The 12,251-nt window shown below is 45.9% G+C and overlaps 2 pseudogenes across 2 annotated transcripts; both read right to left on the bottom strand.

Moving 5' to 3' along the window:
• Positions 1 to 7,516: 7,516 nt before the first annotated feature.
• LOC310772523 (iron-sulfur cluster assembly 1 homolog, mitochondrial pseudogene) lies at positions 7,517 to 7,912 on the bottom strand (annotated as a pseudogene). The gene has a single exon. The product of its transcript is annotated as an iron-sulfur cluster assembly 1 homolog, mitochondrial pseudogene (transcript).
• Positions 7,913 to 9,283: 1,371 nt separating this feature from the next.
• Positions 9,284 to 10,045, bottom strand: LOC310772515 (proteasome subunit beta type-4 pseudogene; annotated as a pseudogene). The gene has a single exon. The product of its transcript is annotated as a proteasome subunit beta type-4 pseudogene (transcript).
• Between the last annotated feature and the right edge of the window lie 2,206 nt (positions 10,046 to 12,251).

The following is a 12,251-nucleotide window of genomic DNA, read 5'->3' as shown; positions in this document are numbered from 1 at the left end:
TGCTGTCCCTGAGCAGGATGTATCAAGGTGAGTTAGCACCCTTTTACAGCTTGAGACACACCACCTGTTAGAAATGTAGGCAAATATGTCAAGGGTTTAATTCTGAAGTGAGATTTCCACCATTTGAAAAAAACTGGCACGTATACTCAATCAATCAAATGATTAGCTGCAACCGAGGCTAATTATGGTATTTGTACAGGCTGTAACCCGATATTGAATGATGAGCTTCATGTAATATTTCCCCTTTATAATATCTTTGCCATTATAGTTATGGATATACTCCTAGTTGATGTTCTGTTAAAGATAAAGCCAAAGCCATGTGCCTTTTTGTAGTTTTTATAAAAGATCATTTTGGCCAATCTCAGCCTTGCTTGTTCACGGTTCTCACGTATGCACTTTTGTTTGTTTCTTCATGGTTGTCATTGTTTCAGTTACCTCCATGTAGCAGGAAAGTGCCCTTTGCTTTTGCTGATAAAGTGAGAAAAGTATAAATCATGTCTAATTTCAGCTCTATTGTTCGTGCTCTGTTGTGATTCCATGGTCCCGCACACACCTGCCAAGCCCATTGTCCAATTCCATCGCATTCCTCATCGCCACGGTGATGACCTTCGACCTTTATCAAGTCCCGGCCCACTCCATTTCCTGTTGCTATTCGCTTCTTCTGGAAACTTCCTGTTTGTGTCAGGCCCATTTCCTGTTCCCCTTAACGGCCCGTATCAGGACCCACCTTTCATGGCTCGGCCTGCATTGTTATGAAGTAGTTGCTAATGCTCTCAAACAATGAGCGGTTTGAATATGTGGGTCAGTTAGTTTCACGATCAAACCTTTACATAAAGATTGTGAGTTTAATCGGCGTAATCGTGAATATATCAGACCCAGAAACCTGAAATCAGACTCAAAGTTGGGTGGTCACTTCATTTCTAGTCTATGACCGATTACCAAAAGTATGTATTATTATTATTAAAGTAATACTTATTTTTGATCAGATTCACTTTATTTGCCACACAGCCGACAACTATTCATTTTTAACCACAATAACGTTCAATGAACACTCCACAAGTTATGTGTAACTTTTGTGTTCTCTGTTGCCTTTTTTCTCACTAATCTGCGTTTGCCTCCACAGCAGCATCTAGCGATCCGTGGGGCCAGTGTCCGGTCAGCAGACAGTGTAAGGGCAAGTTCGGAGACGGCTCGTGTGACACGGAGTGCATGGATCCCGAGTGCCTGCGAGACGGCTTGGACTGTCTGAAGGACCGGGGCCACTGCAAGTAAACGCTCAACCCTCACTCTCCATCTTCAATCCAGGACCTCCAGTCAATATGAATTCAGCTTGATCATCAAGATTATTTTTCTTATTTTATGCCAAATGTAATGGATCCTTTTTAACACTGATTCTAATTCTAGTCTTCTTCTTTTTTTGGCGATGTATTCAATTTTATTTATAATTGTTTTATATACCGTATATATAATAATATATATATAATAAGGTACTTTGTAGAGCGATATTATTTGTAGTAGTATTAGAAGTAGTATTAGAATCAGAATCAGCTTTATTGGCCAAGTATGTACGTACACTACACATACAAGGGATTTGACTCTTGTTTGCTTTGCTCTCAAAGTACACACATACGAAAGAAAGAAAGAAAGAAAGAAAGAAAGAAAGAAAGAAAGAAAGAAAGGAAGGAAGGAAGGTATGCACAAGTTAAAACAGACAAGGCAAAAAGGGTAAAAAGTTTACAGTAACTACATTAATAAGTGTGGTGTAAATTGCATATTTGAAGTATGTATATAGATAATGTACATGTAGGCTACAGTAAATGTATAAATACGCCACACAAGATTGTAAACAAAGTGCTATACATATATCTTTCAGATATTGCACAGTTATATGCTGTTCAATGTGAACTAGGCTTTGAGTCAGGTATTGCACAGTTATTTCCCAGTAAAACGTACATCAAATAGTGAGTGTGTGTGTGTGTGTGTGTGTGTGTGTGTGTGTGTGTGTGTGTGTGCGTGTGCGTGTGCGCGCGCGCGCGTGTGTGTGTGTGTGTGTGTGTGTGTGTGTGTGTGTGTGCACACTGCACAGTAATAACACAGTAACAGTCAGTTATTCCACAGTAAGTGTAAGCTGTGTTCAAGTGGCTGGTTTAAGTGTTCATCAGAGTGATGGCCTGTGGTAGAAAGCGTTTTTGTGTCTGGTGGTTTTGGCGTACAGTACAGTGCTCTGTAGTGCCTGCCGGAGGGTTAGTAGTGAAAACAGATCATTGCCAGGGTGAGATGGGTCACTGATGACCTTTTGTGCCCTTTTCTTGACTCTGGAGGAGTACAAGTCTTGGATGGAGGGCAGGTTGGCACCGATGATTTTCTCTGCAGTCCTGACTGTCCGTTGTAGTCTGCGGCTGTCCCGTTTGGTGGCAGACCCAAACCAGAGATGGAGTTGCAGAGGACAGACTGGATGATGGCAGTGTAGAACTGTATCAGCGGCTCTTGAGGGAGTTTGTACTTCCTGAGCTGGCGTAGGAAGTACAACCTCTGCTGAGCCTTCTTGATGACAGTGCCTACGTTCACGTTGGCCTCCCACTTTAGGTCCTGGGAGATTATGGATCCCAGGAACTTTCTGAAGTCCACTATCATCTCTCCAGTTTTGAGCTTGTTCAGCTCAAAGTTGTTCTGACCTCACCATTAGTACCAATACTATTAGTAGTCATAGTATTTTAACCTTTATTTAACCAGGTATGTCCCACTGAGATTAAGAATCTTTTTTCTAATGGAGACCTGGCCAAGAAACATTTATTTAACATTACTACTAGAAATATTGTGTGCTTCGCACGCTTATTTCTAGCGTGCCTTGCACGCTTTGCGTGCTCGCGTGACTGAGCAATTGTGCGCCGCAGAACCAGCTGCCTTATTATAGTAGTGAGATGCAGAAAAGTAATGAATCACTCATAGTCCCCAATTTGCTGTCCTCACATTTCCTATTTTGTCTCTTTCGCTGCATCCCCGTCTCTATCTCTCTCCGCACCTGGCCTAGTCCGGGTCACATCCAGTACTGCCGCGATCACTACGCCAACTCCCACTGTGAGCAGGGGTGCGACAGTGCCCCCTGTGGCTGGGACGGCAGCGACTGCTTTAAACACAAGAGCCCCCTGTGGGCCAAAGGCACCCTGGTCCTTCACACCCGCATCCCCCTGCAGCGCGGCTCCTTCTCCAACAGCTCCCTGCTCTGGGCCCTCAGCGTCCTCCTCCAGACGTCACTCAAGCTGAGAGGCTCCGCCCCCCTCGCCATCACCCGGGACCTATTCACCTTGGACCCCCAGCAGCTTACCGACCTGCTGGCTCAGGCGTCCTCGGTCGACTCCGATGGGTGAGTGTTGAGTGAAATGTTAGTGGTGTTAAGATTGGGAGTGTCAGAAATAATGAGCCTTAGTTGCACTTATATGAATATAAATATCTATTTTGTATCCACTTTGGAAGCAAATGATTGAAACTTCGTTGTTATACCGTTATCATTTTGCCAAGGAATTATTTAAGTTACCTAATATAACAAAAGGGCAATATTTTGTTGAAATGTGCTACCAATCATTTATTTATTTATTTATTTATTTATTTATTTATTTATTTATTTATTTATTTACAAGTGGTGAATGTCAGAATGCTTTGAAACTTAAAAAACTCATGCACAACATTGGCTTTGCTTCTGAATCCACTCGCTACATGTACTCTTACCTACTGTTTCCTACGGTTGACCTTTTCTCTCTCTCCTTTTCCTAGCTCTCTCCTTTTCCTCCAAGTGGACAACAGGCCGTGCTCCCGTCTTCCCGCTACCTGTTTCCCGTACGCCAGCGAGGCGGGCAGCTTCCTGCGTGCTGTCATGCTGCTGAAGTTCCCCTCGCTGCCAGAGCTAAAGGCCATCATCAGTATCAGAGGCATCCGAGAGGAAATAGGAAGTAGAGAGGAGGAAAAGGTGGAAAAGGAAACCAAAGGTAGGCCGACATGTCCTGTCTCACCCCTAAGTGTGTCCTGTGTGTGTGTGTGTGTGTGTGTGCACGCGTGCGCGTGTGTGTGTGTGTGTGTGTGTGCGCGTGCGTGCGTGCGTGTGTGTGCGTGTGCACGCGCGTGTGTGTGTGTGTGTGTATGTGCGTGCGTGCGTTTGTGCGTTTCTGGATGTGTGCATGCTCACTCCCACACACACATCCAGCTTTGAATCTACATTTCTTCGCAGAGCTGCTCTGAAGGCAGAAATCATCTGATTGAGTTAGATCTCAGTGGGCGGAGCCAAATAACCCATTTTTCAAGTTAGCTAGTAGCCGGTAAACTTGAAAGGCAAAGGCTCAACACTGCCCATCATGACTGGCCCCGCTGCATTGTTGTGGTAATGGTTGCATTTGGAATGAATGACATTGTGAAATCACTGCATCAGTGAACGAACGAATGAATGAATGACATTGTTATGATGACATCACTGATGTCATCAATGATGACAATGACTCTCTTGAACATTAGTGATGTTATGACATCACTGATGTCACTCTTGGCATTAGTGATGTCATGTCATCACTGATGATGTGACTCTGGACATTGTGACAACACTGATGATGTCACTCTTGACATTGTCAGTGATGTCATAAATCGTTCTCTGCTTTTAGTTTTATTTGTGCCCGGGCCCAGTGCCATGGGGGTCGTGGTAGGGCTTTAACCCCCTCAGTTCAATTTTCTGCTGCCTCACTTTCAGTTTGATCAATGTAAGGAGGAGGCTGCAACTCTACTGAAGAATGGTAAGAGAATTTAGCTGGTTTATTTTTCTGTTGCTTTGGCTGGCATGTCAGACAGACAGACAGACAGACAGACAGACAGACAGAAACAGATGCATTTAAGCTGTTTGTTTGCATGAATAGATACGGCTGTGCAGTGCTGTCCGCGGTGCTGAAATGGAGTGGAGAGATAGACACTTTGGTTCAATCAGCCTGCTTTTCGTGGTTGTGTATTGAACTTTAGGCCCTAATTCTAGGCATTTTTTTCTCCTGTAGCAATCCACGATTTCCAGTGATGATCAACGAGAGAGAGTGGGGGGAGAGGGAGAGCTGCACACACACAGCATACGTCACTGTCGGGCGGAAACCTTGTAAAAGAAAAGAAAGAAACCAATGAATGTCACACACTCTGGTGTGTTCCTGGAAGGAGAGGAGCTTGCATTGTCATAGGCATGCCAATTACAGCATGTTGGAGGTCCCGCCGCCTCGCCCACTCATGACCTGGATGGTCTTTGAGCACCTCCGGCTGTCTCGTCTTGGCCTGGGGTATCACCCAGAGGAGAGCTATATTGCTGGGGTATCACCCAGAGGAGAGCTATATTGCTGGGGTATCACCCAGAGGAGAGCTATATTGCTTGTCCATAGAATCATGGAACTCAGTGGTCGTGGCATAATTGGATGATGAACTGGGTCTCCTTGACATAGATCACTGGGATGCGTATATCCGGATGTGGGGAACATGAAACGCCAAACGTGGCTTGCACTAGTTTGCATTGTTGTTATAGCCATCACTGGCATCGCGTATGACATAACTACTGATGTCATAACATCTCAGCTCTGATGATGTCATATTGCCGTCTGGTTGGTTATGACATCATCGGTCAGAGACGTCACATGATGTCATAGGTCCCATTGTGATGTCATCGGTGATGATGTCATCACTCTCGATAGATCCAGGAATAGTTTCCAGGGAGCTGGCTGGACCCGGAGGACCAGAATATGCCCCAGGGGGTGGCCGTCCAGTCCCGAATCGGCATCGGCGTGAAAACCTTTCTAACAGTCTCCCAGATGCAGGTGCGCAGCCTTGCTGAAATGATTTCAGTGAGTGTATCAGTACTTTTTTGGGTCTGAGTTTTCCAGCATATTTTAACAGTACCGTGATAATACTGACTAGAAATCTCGCCGCGCTCGATTCCTAGGGTGGAGACTCTGGAGATGATGCGCCATGGGTGCAGTTATGGAAATCGCATGGTCCGTGGGCTCGCAGACGCAGCTTGGCCACTGCGCGACCTCACCAACAGCTCAGCCGTTGCGCAGCCTCGCCTGCACCATTGACATGCACAATTGCTCAACTGCACATTTAGTTGCTCGAGTGACATCACTAATGACAGCACAACTGCCCGAGTGACATCACAACTCTCTGCCCCTCCCTCTCTCCCCCATTGTGAGCATGCGCAGTTGAGCAATCTTGTATTTAAAAAGTCTGATAACACAGTGCAACTAAACTTTAGTATGCCGGTCCTACTTATAACCTCAGACTGGAAGAATTTATGACATCACCAATGACATCACAACTGCCCAAGTGACTTCACTTATGACATCACAGTTGCTCGAGTGACACCACTGATGACATCACAGTTGCTCAAGTGACATGGCTGAATGCATCAGGTGTGCGGGGGCGGTTGCGCAGTGGCCGAGCTCGGCCACTTTATTGGTGCGGGTGCGGTGCACAATAGCCCAACTGCGCATGTGCAGGTGTGCGGGGGAGGTTGCGCAGTGGCCGAGCCATGAACGTTCATGGCTCGGCCACTGCGCAACCTCCCCCGCACACCTGCTGCGCATGCGCAGTTGGGCTATTGTGCACCGCGCTATCGCCAGACCACGCCAATTATAGTAGAGAAAGAGTTATGACATCACTGATGTCAATTTTAGATTTAGACAAGCACTTGAGACAAGTTGAGTCAAACCAGGAAGACCAAAGTTAAAGTTAAGTATGGTAAGAGGAAAATATCGAGAATGTAGGGAAACAGTGGATGGATAAATCCAGAAGAAGGCGGTAATGCAACAAAGGATGCGAACTGCCATAATACACCACAGAAGGAGAAGGGTAGGAAGTAGGGGTGCACCGATCACGTTTTTTGCCACCGATCACCGATTGCCGATCGCCTATGGGAAATATCTGCCCAACCCGATCATCGACCGATCACCGATCACCGATCACCGATATATAAACTCCTCAAAGAAAGTTTGGAAACGTTATTTTAGGTCGATTATTTCTCCCCTTTAATAATACCAGTTGGCATTGTATTTTATATCGTTGGAAAGCCTGATTAGTGATAGGGCTTTTATATATATATATATATATATATATATTTTTTTTATATAAAGAAAATTGTCGATCGCCGATCGCATATTTGAGGTCAAAATCGGCCGATACAGATTGCTTGCCGATCGATCGGTGCACCCCTAGTAGGAAGCTGAAAATGATTGCGGTGTGACGGTAACTACAGATAGTTAAGCCCCTCCTCTAATCTCCTCTTAAGCGTGTAAAGCCCCTCCTCTAAGCGTGAGCATGCTGACTTGGGCATTGTGAGTTGTGTATGCGTGGTTTGCAGGAAGAGCAACAGTAGGAGCACAAGGCACGTCTACATCACATAGAATTCCGCATGTCCAACTCCCTCATCAACACTGTCTTTATTCGTGGGCATCTGGGAAGAGACGGGCTTTGGAAACAGGGAGGGTGCAGGACAGAGGTTCTGCAATACTCAGATATTGAAGCTCTCTCCACAACCACATGTGCCCTTGATGTTGGGATTGTTGAAGACAAATTCACTGGACAGTTTTGACTCAACAAAGTCCATCTCAGCTCCGAGAAGGGTCAGCTGAGCCTTCCTCTCAATGAACACCCTCGCACCATCCTGCAGCACTTCCTCATCAGCTGTGTCCTTCTCCTTGGTGTAGTCCAGCGTGTAAACCAGTCCATTGCAACCGCGTTTCCTCACTCCCACCTTCAGACCAATGTATTGAGGTTTCTCATGCAGCAGCGTCCTGATCTTGCTCACGGCTGCTGGAGTCAGTGTCAAAGCAGCTCGTTTACTGAGACCCACAGGGAGTAAAGAGGAGGCCGCTCGAACGCTCGCTCGCATCAAGGAGCCATACATGTTTACTGTCTCAGGAACAAAAGCTCATTGAACATAGCAATGAGCACTGATATCATTTATGCATGGCACTGGTGATGTCACTCGAGCACTCGATAATGACGTCATCATCAGTTATGTCACTCGAGAAATTGTGATGTCATCGTGATTAGGAATGATGTCATCAGTGATGTCATCAGCGATCACTCACTCACTGTGTCTTGGACTTTCGCTCACCGAGTGTGGTTACACAAACTCCACCAGTCCTATTTATTTATTTATTTATTTGACGAAAATATTTGATGAAAAAAAGGAAAGAAAGAAAAAAGAAAATGTATGTATGCATGGGTATGTGTGTATATGTGGATGTGGATATGTATGTACAGTATGTGTGTGTATATGTGTATGTACATACGTATGTGTATATATACTTTGTTTATTTTTGTTTGTATATTGAGGTACAGCCGGATGTTTATATATATTTTGGTGTGATAGTGTCTTGGCTGTGGGTGCTCAGCTACAGAAGATACTTGTAGAAAATAATCACTCCATGAGTGGAAATAGCAGCACTCCAAAGATTAAAATGCAAAACTTTGCTCAAATTTAAAAAAGAAATGATTCAAGGCTAACGCGTTTCAGCATGTGCTTTCATCAGAGCATCATACAGGATGATGGTATCAGCCTCTTTTTATAATGCAGGTAAAATAATCATCCCCACCTGTGTAGGGGGAGGTACTTGTTTAAAATCAATACAACATAGAAATATAGCACTTAATAGAAAAAAGTACATTTTCATAACAGTGACTTCATGAGAAGTTGCATAAAGACAGTACATTTTTATAATAGTGACATTAGGCTATAATATTCTAGGAAAATCACATTTTGCAAGGGTTCTGCAATTCAGGGACACCTGGGGTCAACATCAAGTCATACAGACGGCAAAGAACTGTAGACAATACTATAATAAATCAAGGGCAATGTTCTCAGACCCAAGAATTGACAAGGAGCTGTAGAGTATAGGCAAAATATCAACAGCAGCAAGCTGTATGGGTCCCAATAATAGACAATCCAAAGAAACAGCAGAACCAAAGATAGAAACTATACCAACGCCACCTATCCATATCCATGTCGGTCGATATGAAGTCATCAAAACAACGCCACCTATCCATATCCATGTCGGTCGATATGAAGTCATCAAAACAACGCCACCTATCCATATCCATGTCGGTCGATATGAAGTCATCAAAACAAAACAAAAAGCTATCTTTGGACAGGTGAGTTGTGAGCAGCATTAAAGTGACAGTGAGGCTCCTCCAGCTTCACTCAAACCCACGGGTTCTGTATCAGTCTCTTTCTGTGCCGACTCCATCTTGCCCTCGCTCCTCCTCTCCCTCCCTATCCCTCGCTGACCATGTTAGCGATGTCCCAGTTGGTTTCAGAAGACAGTGGGCCGATTATCTCCACTCCCTCCGCTGTTACGATGGCAATCTCATGCCTGTTGTAGGAGCGAGCATCTCGGTAGTAGAGCACCTTCAGGCAGCGCTCCACTAGCTCCCGCGCCTCCGGCTTTGTGATCTCCAACTTGTTCTCCACCACCTCCCTCATCAGGGGCTGGGCCAGGTACGCACCGAAGCCAGTAGCCACTGTGGGCGCCTCGTAGGCCACGCCCAGCTTATCCACGTAACCTAGGAAACTCTGTCCGTTGCAGAAGCCCCCAAGCACCACTGTGTTCCACAGAGGGTTCATCTTGCTGCGGCGGGTGTACATCACTCTGGTCAGCCAAGAGTGCCAGGCCTTCGGGCTGTAGCTGTGACCATCGCCCAGAAGGTCTTCGTCAATAACCATCTGTCCGATGACCTGTTTGAGGTACTGGTAGTCGGCGTAGTCTCCTGAAGCTGCTAGTAGGGTGGTGTTGTTCACCTTCATGAGGCGGGAGAGGTTCCTGAAACGAGCCAGAGAGCCGTACGAGCCCAACATGTCCGCCGCGATGATGACGCCTCCCGTGAACTTCACCCCCAACACCGACGTCCCAGTTACCATGGGGTTAAGCGTGTGTCTGACTGGGCCGCACGCCACGCCCTGCCTTGGGAAGCTGTAAAACTCACCAGGCTTCGGTACGTTCTCCAAGAAACTGAACTTGAGTTCGTTGGGGTCCATGTTTAATATGTGGTGGAAGTGACAACAGGTCCTACTTACTGTATAGCGTCTGCAGGGAAGGATTTATGATGTCATCAGTGATGATGTCACAATGTCTGATGTCATAAATCCCTGATGAAGCTTCGGTCTGTTCTCCAAGAAACTGAACTTGAGTTCGTTGGGGTCCATTTTGAATATGTGGTGGAAGTGACAACAGGTCCTACTTATAAAAACCCACCATAAACAGTTTGAACGACTACCGCCCAGTCGCTTTAACACCCATCGTAATAAAATGCTTTGAGAAACTGGTACGGAGACACATCATTGCCTACCTACCACCAAACCTGGACAAACACCAATTTGCCTACAAGTCAAACAGATCCACAGAGGACGCCATCGCCATGGCTCTCCACCCTGCTCTGACACACCTGGAGCAGCGGGGGAGCTATGCTCTCCACCCTGCTCTGACACACCTGGAGCAGCGGGGGAGCTATGCTCTCCACCCTGCTCTGACACACCTGGAGCAGCGGGGGAGCTATGCGAGGATGCTCTTTGTGGATTTTAGTTCCGCTTTTAATTCTATCCTTCCCCACAGACTGGTGTCCAAGCTGACAGACCTAGGCTTCCCAGCATCCATTTGTCATTGGATTTTAGACTTCCTGTCAGACCGCCCCAAAAGGGTTAGAGTAGGCCCGCACACCTCCACAGCTCTCAGACTCAGCACGGGCTACCCCCAGGGCTGCGTGCTGAGTGACATATGCTTCACCCTCTACACCTACGACTGTGCCCCCGCCCACCCCAGCAATACCATCATAAAATTTGCAGACGATACCAGTGTGGTCGGACTCATCTCTGAAGGGGATAAGTCGGCCTACAGAGGTGAGGTGGTGCGGCTGTCAGAGTGGTGCAAGGACAACAACCTGGCCCCTCAACACCACCAAAACCAAGGAACTGATTATTGACTTTCGAAAAAAGACATTCTACCACTCCATATCGGCGGAACAGTGTGGAGGGGGTCTCGACCTTCCGGTTCCTGGGCCTCCAGATCAAAGACGACTTCTCCTGGCGCGCCAACACCAAGGAGCTAGTCAAAAAAGCGCAGCAGAGACTCTACTTCCTGCATCTCCTCAGGAAGCACCACCTCCCCCAGAAGCTGCTCGTGGCTTTTTACCACTGCTCCATTGAAAGCGTGCTCACACACAGTGTGTGTGTGTGTGTGTGGTATGCCAGCTGCAGAAGCAGAGAAGAAAGCGCTCCAGAAGGTCATCTCTTCCGCACAGAAAGCGGTAGTTTGCCCTCTTCCCACTCTGGAAGACCTCTACAGCTCCCGTTGCCTCAAAAAAGCAAAAAAAATCCTCGGCGACCCATCGCACCCGGGACACGACCTGTTCGAGCTGCTGCCCTCGGGCAGGAGACACAGGGCGATCAAAGCGAGAACAAACCGCGTAAAAAACAGTTTCTTTCCTAGAGCAATAATTGCACCGAATGCTGTCTAGATGCACTAGGGGCGTTTTTGCCCCCCCCCCCTTTTTTCTTAGTGCAATTCGTGGCAACGTGCAATAGGAGGAAGGCCCAGAATGAACACTGAATGACTGATTGCTTTCTTATTATTACTTGTTTACCATTTTTTTATATGATGTCTGTCCTTGTTGTCCTTGTCTCTGTCTATTGACTGTTTTTATTTTCCCTTTTTAACCTTTGACACTGCAGAGGATGCACTTCAATTTCGTTGTGAAAATGACAATGACAATAAAGGATCTTGAATCTTGAATCTTGAATAGCATCTGCAGGGAAGGATTTATGATGTCATCAGGGAGAGATGTCATCGGTGATGATGTCATCAGTGAGTGATGTCATCAGTGATGAGTAAGTGCAGGGTTCGAAGTGCAGTGCCCATTCATTCACTCACTGTCTTGTACTTTCACTCACTGACTGAGTGTGGTTATACAAACTCTCGGTCACGCTTATTTATTTATTTATATATATATATATATATATATATATATATATATATATTTATTACAAACCTTTTATTTAATTTTTACAATTACTTTTTAGACTTACCACATAAATTTTTCGTTTTACAAAAGTGTCAATAAAACAAAACAGAGAAAAGGACTTGAGGATTCAAGACCTGAAGAACATGCTGGTCAAGTGTTTGTGTGGTTTTGCAATTGAAATGTTTTTTGTCTCCTAAACAATATAAGGTTCCATCTGACAAAATACT

This window comes from Poromitra crassiceps, assembly GCF_964638095.1.
Source record: "Poromitra crassiceps genome assembly, chromosome: 1".
In the NCBI taxonomy this organism is placed as follows: domain Eukaryota; kingdom Metazoa; phylum Chordata; class Actinopteri; order Beryciformes; family Melamphaidae; genus Poromitra; species Poromitra crassiceps.
The sequence above is the reverse complement of the archived record's forward strand: the minus strand, read 5'-3'. Positions and strand labels throughout refer to the sequence as shown.